This window comes from Phaseolus vulgaris, chromosome 2, assembly GCF_051622355.1.
Source record: "Phaseolus vulgaris cultivar YP4 chromosome 2, ASM5162235v1, whole genome shotgun sequence".
NCBI classification, from domain to species: domain Eukaryota; kingdom Viridiplantae; phylum Streptophyta; class Magnoliopsida; order Fabales; family Fabaceae; genus Phaseolus; species Phaseolus vulgaris.
This window is the reverse complement of record NC_143499.1, coordinates 12,667,973-12,677,864: the sequence shown is the minus strand read 5'-3', so window position 1 is coordinate 12,677,864 and position 9,892 is coordinate 12,667,973. Positions and strand designations below refer to the sequence as shown.

General features: G+C 32.5%; 2 pseudogenes; one reads left to right on the top strand and one right to left on the bottom strand.

Annotated features, from left to right (window-relative positions):
* The first annotated feature begins 1,204 nt into the window (after positions 1-1,204).
* On the top strand, positions 1,205-5,969 carry LOC150029001 (uncharacterized; annotated as a pseudogene).
* Positions 1,269-1,374, bottom strand: LOC137813191 (small nucleolar RNA R71; annotated as a pseudogene).
* Positions 5,970-9,892: the final 3,923 nt, after the last annotated feature.

Here is a 9,892-nt window from a genome sequence, read left to right as displayed (position 1 = left end):
AATTCACTGTTCCTTGTGGGATCGATATCCGTCCTTAGGGACAATTATTACTTCTGACAAACGCGGTGCACTTGCCGTAAAAAATCATCAAGTTTTTGGCGTCGTTGCCGGGAACAGGTTTGATTTGTTGAGTATAATTTCTCTAAATATTGTGAATATTTTAATTGTTTTGATTTCTTTTAATTTTGTGTTTATATTATTTACTGTTTTTATTTTATTTTAAACATATTTGTTTTTATTTTATTTGATTTTATTTTAATTTGCTGATTTCCTGCTATTATTTTAATTCTTATTTTGATTTTATTTGTTTCTATTTATTTTCAGATTTATTTTGATATTTATTTTGATATTTCTTTTGATTTTGTTTTGTTTTTATTATATTTTATTTTAGTTCTTTTTAGGTTTAGTTACGTAGTTTTAGTTAGGTTTAGGTAGTTTTATTTATTTATCATTACTAGTTTTAGTTTTTATTTTTACGTTAGGTAGTATTTTAAGTAAGTTGGTTAGTTTTTTACGATTATAATTATAATTTTTTGTTTTATTTTGTTTTAGTTTTATTTTATTTTGTTTTTATCTTATTCTTAGTATTTATTTATTTGTTTTAAGTACGTTATTTCTTATTTTTATTGTTTTCTTTTATTCTGTTTTTAGTTTTTATTTTATATATTTTTTTTCTTTTCTGAATATTTTTGTTTTATTTTCTTAGTGTCATTTTAGAGTTTTGTTTTTGTTTTTTTTAAGTTTTAATTTATAGTTTAGGCAGTTATTTATTTTATTTTAGTTAGCAATTTAAATTTTTGTTTATTTAAAAAAAAAATCAAAAAAAAAAATAAAATAAAAATATACTCTATTTTTTTTCTTTTCCACTAATATTTTAGGAAAGCAACATGGCAGAAGAACAAGCCAAGAAGACACTTGGAGATTATGTCATGTACCAAGGACCAAGACATTATTCTAGTATCGCAATACCTATTACCGCTATGGCCTTGGAAATAAATCCCATTTTTCTCACTCTTATCAGTGCCCATCAATTCACAGCAATGGAGCATGAAGATCCATATTCACATTTGAATACATTTTATGAATTGGTGGAGTAATGGGCTTTTAATCAGATGATGTTGATAATGTTTGTATGCGCTTGTTTCCTTTTTCATTGGTAGGAAAGGCTAAGGATTGACTTAGTTCACTTCCAAATCAGAGCCTCATGAGCTGGAAGGATATAGAAGAAAAATTTCTGCAAAGATTTTGTCCAATCTCTCGCTACATTAAAGCTAAGTCTGAAATATCTATGTTCAGACAAGGAGCAGAGGAGTCTTTTTGTGAGACATGGGAAAGATTTAAGATGATATTGAGAAAATGCCCAAATCATGGGTTTGAAGACATTGCTCAATTGAGCATATTCATTAATGGTCTCAAATTTGATATGAAGATGCTCTTAGATGCCGCAGCTGGTGGCACAATGATGACTCTTGATGCTGAACAAGCAACGAGAATTATTAATGGATTGGCATCAACAGATTCTCAAGACCAGTATGATGGACGAAGTACTTGGAAGAAAGGATGGATTGAAGATACATTATTGGCTCAAAATCAAATTTTGACACAACAGATTGAGCAGTTAACCACACAAATGGCGAAATTGCCTCAACAATTACATGTTATTCAAAGGCAGAATCAAGAATTAAGGTGCGAACTGTGTGGAGGTGAGCATTCTAGTGAGCAATGTGCTTACCAAAATATTTCTTTTGAAGAAAAAGTGTTTTACATGGAAGATCAAGGAAAGCAAGGAACTTTTCAACAACTCCAACTATTAGATCATGTGCCCCAAGAGAGAATGAGCAAAATGGAAGATTCTACAGAAAAATGTACACACACCATGTTGGTTGCGCAGAAGAACGTTGAGACACAAATTAAGCAACTTACACAAGAGTTGAGGGAACTCAGGGAGAAATGTAAGTCAATCACTACAAGAAGTGGAGTAGTTGTAGGAAAGGGGATTGGTGATAATCTACAAAGTAAGGAAAGAGACATAGAGAGTGAGGAAATAAAAATTGATAGGGAAGAAAAAAAAGAAGAGGAAGAAAAAAACAAGAGTGAAGAGGGAGAAGTGAAAGAAAAAAATGAGAGGGTACAGGAAGAAAAGAAAAAAAAAAGGAAAAAAAGAATGAAAAAAGAAGTGTTCCAATTGTAGATTTACCTTATCCACATGCTCCCTCCAGAAAGAATATAGAAGGACAGTTTATCAGATTCTGTGAAATTCTAAAACAACTAGAGATAAGTATTCCGTTCACTGAAGCTTTGGAACAAATGCCTACTTATGCCAGATTTATGAAGGATTTGTTGACCAAGAAGAGAAGATTAAAAGAACAAGGAATTGTGGAGCTAGAAGCAGGATGTAGTGCCATTATTCAAAAATCATTGCCACAAAAATCTAAAGATCCTGGGAGTTTTACTTTGCTAGTCACAATAGGAAATTTTACAGTGGCCAAAGCATTACTAGATCTTGGGGCAAGCATAAATCTGATGCCACTATCTATGTTGAAGAAAATCGAGGATGTTGAAATTCTGCCTACAAGGATGACACTGCAATTAGCTGACAGATCAATAAAATATCCACATGGGATAGTAGAGGATCTTTTGGTGAAGGTAGACAAATTTTACTTCCCAGTTGATTTTGTGATCATGGACATAGAGGAAGATGTTGAAGTACCTCTTATTCTTGGACGCCCATTTATGAAGACTGCAAAAATTATGATTGATGTGGATGAAGGAAAGTTGAAGGTTCGAGTGCAGGATGAAGAAGTTAGCTTTGATGTATTTGAAGCAATGAAACATCCGATTGATCAAAATGATTTTTTTAGGATGGATGCACTGGATGAACTGTATTTGGAAAATCACAGAGAAATATTTATAGATGATTCATTGATGAAAGCAGTCTTAAATGATAATGAAAATTGTGAGGACTGGGGGGAGAAGGAAGTCAAGGAATGTTTGTTAGAGCTGGGAAAGGAAAAAGAAGTTCAACAAGGGATTTTTGATGAATTAGAACTGAACAAAGCCAACACCCCTCAGAAAATAGAGTTGAAACAGTTGCCAACTCATTTGAAATATGTTTTTCTTGAAGAAAATGGGGAGAAGCCAGTTATCATAAGCAACCATTTATCCAAAGAGGAACAACAAAAGTTGATAAAAGTGTTGATGACAAATAAAGAAGCTATAGGATGGACATTTGCTGGCTTGAAAGGTATAAGCCCAACATATTGCATGCATAAAATTCACATGGAGCAAGATTTCAAACCTGTGGCTCAACCACCAAGGCGCTTAAATCCTTCCATGAAGGAGGTTGTTAGAAAGGAGGTACAAAAGCTTTTAGAAGCAGGAATGATTTATCCCATTTCAGACAGTGCGTGGGTTAGTCCGGTACAGGTGGTACCTAAGAAAGGAGGTATGACAGTTGTTTATAACGAAAAAAATGAATTAATTCCTACAAGAACTGTTATAGGATGGAGGATGTGCATTGATTATATGAAACTGAATCAAGCTACGCGGAAATATCATTATCCACTACATTTTATGGATCAAATGTTAGAAAGATTGGCAGGTAAAGCATATTATTGTTTTTTGGATGGTTATTCAGGATATAATCAAATTGTGGTTAATCCAGAAGATCAAGAGAAGACATCATTTACTTGCCCATTTGGCGTTTTTGCTTATCGGAAAATGCCATTTGGTTTATGTAATGCGCCAGCAACTTTCCAAAGGTGTATGTTTGCTATTTTGGTAGATATGATTGAGAAATGCATTGAAGTTTTTATGGATGACTTTTCTGTGTTTGGATCTTCTTTTGATGATTGTTTAGCTAATCTTGATCTCGTACTGAAGCGATGTGTGGAGACAAATCTTGTGCTAAATTGGGAGAAATGTCATTTCATGGTCACTGAAGGAATTGTCTTAGGCCATAAAATTTCTCATAAAGGGCTGGAGGTAGATAAAGCACAAGTTGAAGTCATTGAGAAGTTACCTCCACCAGTCAACATCAAAGGAATCAGAAGTTTTCTAGGGCATGCTGGATTTTATAGAAGATTTATTAAAGATTTCTCCAAGATTTCAAAGCCCCTATGCAACCTTCTTAATAAGGATACTCCTTTTAAATTTGATGATAATTGTTTAACTGCTTTTAATATCTTGAAAGAAAAACTCATTTCCGCACCTATCATAACTATTCCTGATTGGAAACTTAATTTTGAGATAATGTGTGATGCTAGTGATTATGCAATAGGAGCAGTTTTAGGACAAAGGAAAGAAAGAATTTTTCAAGTAATACACTATGCAAGTAAAGTTTTGAATGAAACTCAAAGTAATTACACCACAACAGAAAAAGAATTACTAGCTATAATGTATGCACTTGAGAAATTTCGATCTTATTTGATAGGTTCTAAAGTCATTGTTTTCACTGATCATGCTGCAATAAAATATTTATTGAATAAAGCAGATTCTAAGCCAAGACTTATACGATGGATACTTTTGTTGTAGGAATTTGATTTGGAGATCAAAGATAAGAAAGGATGTGAGAACAATGTAGCAGATCATTTATCAAGACTAGCAAATGATGAGGTAACCACATTAGAGCCGGAGGTTCTTGCTGAATTTCCAGATGAGAAGCTACTGATAATCAAAGAGAGGCCATGGTTTGCAAACATGACCAATTTTAAAGCTACTGGAACAATCCCGGAGAATTTGGACTGGCATCAAAAAAGAAAATTTTTTAAGGATGCCAATCATTATGTGTGGGATGATCCTCATTTGTTTAAAATTGGTGCAAATAATTTGCTGAGAAGATGTGTTTCTTCAGATGAAGCCAATAAAATTATATGGCAATGCCATAATTCAGCATATGAAGGACATTTTAATGGGGAAAAGACAGCTGCAAAAAATTCTTCAATCAGGTTATTTCTGGCCTTCGTTGTTTAAAGATACACAAGGATTAGTACAAAGATGTGATAGGTGTCAAAGGACAAGAAGCATTTCTAGAAGACATGAGATGCCATTACAAAATATTCAAGAAATTGAAGTCTTTGATTGTTGGGGCATTGATTTTATAGGGCCTTTGCCATCTTCTTTTTCAAATGAATATATACTAGTGGCAGTTGAGTATGTTTCTAGATGGGTGGAAGCAATTCTAGCACAACATGCAAATTCCAAGACAGTCATCAAATTTCTTAAAAGGAATATTTTTTGCAGATTTGGCACTCCAAGAGTATTGATAAGTGACGGTGGGTCTCATTTTTGTAATACCCAATTGAAGAAAGTGTTAGAGCATTATGGGGTTAGTCATAAAGTAGCATCAGCCTACCACCCACAGACAAATGGGCAAGCAGAAGTTTCTAACAGAGAAATCAAGAAAATATTAGAGAAAACAGTGGTTGCATCAAGGAAAGATTGGTCAATCAAACTTGATGAAGCTCTGTGGGCGTATAGAACGACTTAAAACTCCTACTGGCCTTTCCCCATTTCAGCTGATTTATGGGAAAGCCTGTCATCTTCCGGTGGAATTAGAGCATAAAGCATATTGGGCATTAGAAACACTAAATTTAGATGCTAAAGCAGCTGCGGAAAAGAGAAAATTGCAAATCCATGAACTTGAAGAGATGAGGTTAAACGCATATAGTTCCTCAAAGCTTTATAAGGAACACACAAAGAAATATCATGACAAGAAGATTGTGGAAAGAAATTTTTACCCTAGGCAATCTGTGCTTTTATTCAACTCTAGATTGAAACTTTTTCCTGGAAAGTTAAAATCTAAATGGTCAGGTCCTTATGTTGTGAAAGAGGTAAAACCTTATGGAGCAATAGAGTTAGAAGAACCAAAATCACACAGAAGTTGGGTTGTAAATGGTCAGATGGTAAAACCTTACTTGGGTAATGAACAGGAAAAACTCACTACGGTAATCCTTTTAGATGACCCATAACATAGGCGTCAAGCTATATGACGTTAAAAGAGCGCTTACTAGGAGGCAACCCAGTCCACATTTTAGTTTTATGTTGTTTTATTATCTTTGCTGATTTTATTTAAACAATAAATAAATAAATTAAATAATATAAAAAATAAAAAATGAAATCCTATATGCCTCCTAATCATTTTGCAGGTTATGTATTTTTGACCTGGGGACAAGTTCTATTATTCAGGGGGCAGATCCAACAAATGAAGCAAGACTGTAGATAACGATTTTAACAAAAAGCTGGATGACTTCTTAGGAAGAGAGGATTGAGCAAAAATATGGTTTTATCTTTCTAATTCTCTTTTCTTTTCAGTTATTTGAATTTTGTCTTATTTTATTTATTTTATTTTTCGGTTATTTTGTTTTCTGTTTATTTGCTTATTTGTTTAGTTTGTTTTTATTGCTTATTTTGAATAAATTTCCTGTTTTGTTAGTTTTAAGTCTTGAATTATCTTTCTTGAATAAATTTCAGTTTTAATTTGTTTGTTTTCTAGTTTATTTTTTTCAAAGAAAAAAAAACTAGAATATTAATTTTGAATTGTGGAAAAAAGAATTTGTGTTTAAATATTAAATAGTGAGATGAATTAGACACAGGTTAGAAAAGAAAATATGATTGAATCCCTATTCAAATGTAGTTCAAATTATGATACATGAAAATTTAACAGGATGATTGATTAGGACAGATAATGACAAGACAAGGAATGAGACCATTTAAACCAAGTGAGTGTGTGAACCTTAAACAATTTTGAGAGTTTTACTGATGAATTGATAGTTGTGGTTGCTTAATTTTTATTTTTGTTGCATCATAAAAGAGCATGAAGATGATTGAGGCATTTGTTTGTGTTAATTAGGAGCCAGGGCCAAAAAGCCAACCTTTATATTAGAATTCCATTTTTTTTATATCCCCTTTGGGCCAAGAAATTTTTTGTTAATATTGCACCTTAACCTTTATTGATATAATTTCCTACCCTTTAACATGTTTAAGGAAGGAGAACATAGATGCAATACATATAGAAAAGGGAATGGTTGGTTCTGATTGTGAAAGTCAAAAAGTTGAAAATAGGAAGAATCTTTTCCTATTATTGAAAAGAAAAAAAAAAGGAACAGAAGAAGAAAAAGAAATAGAAAAGAAAGATAGAAAAAATTTCATGAAAATCATGAAAAGTCAGAAAGAAAATGAGGGAAAAGGTGACATCGAAAGAAAGTGGTAATTAGATAACATATATGTTCTCTATAATTGAATTGTAGGTATGTTCTTCTTCTTTAATATGTGTATTTTGTTATCTAAGAAAAACCAATATTTTTTGGAAGCCCAGCCTCATTACAACCCTGGAAAAGACCTCAAGATTCATGTTTCTAATATGTTTGTGATTTGAAGATGAAATGAAAAGCAACTGTGATTTGTTACGATTCAGTGAAAATAGAGAGAAACACTTACCCGTGAGCATATGAGAAGATATTCCTTGATGAATTGTCATTTATTTGTTTTGATTTGATCCTGGAAATTGAATGTGTCTATATTTTTCTATATTTGAATTTGGAAGCATCATAAGTTTCTAATTTGATATGTTGTTTAGTGAATTAAGCTGTTTGATATTTAAATTCAAATATATTCATTTACTTTGCTTGAGGACAAACAAGATTCTAAGTTGGGGAGAGTGATAAATGTCTAATTTCAGTAATATTTCATATTAAAATATAGACACTTGTGAGGATTTATTGCTAATTTACATATAAAATAATCCCTAATTTATGAATTTATACCTTTTTACATTTTTATGATCTTTATTTGAATAAGAGTATTTTATTCCCAAATTTGGTGTTAATTGCAGATTTTTAGGGACGATTGAAGATTTGGAATAAAGGAGAATAATTTGAGCTAAAAAGAGAAAGTTGGAAGGTTTCAGAATGGAAAAAGATGCAAATAAAGATTGGGCCTTTTTATGTTTTATCACTTAGCCCATTAGCGCAACACAGCAAGCCACCTAACCCTAGAAAATTAGGATAAATAGGAGGCTAGAGGTTCAACCCTGGTGTGCGGGATTGAGAGGAAAACACCATAGAGTGAATTGTAACCCAATTGGGAGAATGGAAGGTGCTAGAAGTATGCATGGCTAATTCTACCCCTTGGAATTGGGAGTAATCTGCTCAAACTCTCTTATGTATTGAGGTGATATCTTATATATTAATATTCAGTTCTTGATTGATTATTGGTATTGTTGTTTTACTTTTAATTTTCCGTGACAAATTGAGAATCTTAAATCTGACCGGGAGGTATTTTTAGGGTTTGGACCTAAACAACAATACTTAGCATATTTTAGTGCTAGGAATAGACTTGAAATGTTAATTGCTATTAACGTCTGAGCTTCATTCTAAGTTGTTCTTATAATTATGCGAGGGATCGATAGTTAGGGAACATTCTTAAGGATTTTATATGCGAGGAATCGATATAAATGATTTTTATACAGGCATCAATTTCAATCAAAGAACTTAATATTGACATGCTAATCAAAATATATGAGAGTGAGATAGAGGAAACCTAATCCTTATTTTTCCAACTTGAAGCAACCAATTCTTTGTCTGTTTTCTTATTGATCATCGTCAACCCAACCACTTTCAATACACTTTTAATTGTTTTGTTTTATATTTAGCGATTATTGAACTTGATAATTAACTGTTCCTTGTGGGATAGATATCCGTCTTTAGGGACAATTATTACTTCTGACAAACGCGGTGCACTTGCCGTAAAAAGTCATCAAGCTTCAACAAAAGTTTCTTCGTATAGTGAGGAGGAACAAACTGTGCGCTCATGCATTCCTTTAAAGCATACCAAAAGACCATGACTAACCTCTTGCTCAAACCAATGTCCATTACAACTTGATGTCACCACTGCATGGCATAATTTAAAAAATTCTAGGGTAGCTAACTTAACCTTTTGGTCCTCTTGGACCTCATACACATTAAAGATATGTTCTACTTTAGCTTCTCATCCTAAATAAACATTTGGGTCATTATCCCCACTAAAATTAGGTAACTTTACAAAAGGAAAATAATTCTTTGGTGGTGGGTGTTGATGGCGCCTTTCTTCAAAGTTATGCACTCTCCAATCTTGGTCTTCTTCTTAACTCCCATAGTGCGTGTAACTTCAAGAGGCTCTTCTTGGTTCCCATCTCCCTTTCTTTAATTTCTCTCTCTTGTGTCACTTCTAATCTTTGCAACTTTTCCACTAGTTGCCTTTTAGGAGATTGTGACTTTGAAGATTCTCTTGAAGACAAATGAGTCATACTTTGCACAAAAAGGAAACAAACAATTAGTGAAAAAAAATAACAATCTTATCCACTCCTCATGTGTATCACTCAGCTATTTAGTAAAGGAAGGAAGAATTGTAATGCACTCAAGAAGGATTTGCACTCTAAAAACAAAGGTCTATACTTGGTAGCAACACCTCAAGTGAAAGATGATAAAGCTCTTATACTTGCTCACCAAAGATCCCCACAACAAAACTTAAGAAAATTTGAAAGATAAGTAAGAAAAACTTAAAAGAAAGAAAGCTAAACCAAATGAGGAAAAAGATAGTGACAAAACTTTGAGAAGACAAACAAGAAAAGCACGAATAAAGACTCGAAGGAACTTACTTAAACTTTAAACTATGAAGTTTTAATTTTCTTAGATATTGTAAAAGTTAGAAAGATAAAATTCCACAATTATGAAAACAATTTGCCACATAAAAAGAATCCTCTTTTTAGTAATTTTGAACTTGAAAAGTGAATTGCACAAACTTTTATTTTGTTTTTGCTTTTGTTTTATTGATTTAAAATGTCCATAATCTTGGCATGCATATTATAATTCACTTTCAATTTTCACAAATAGATTGAGATTCGATTCATATGATG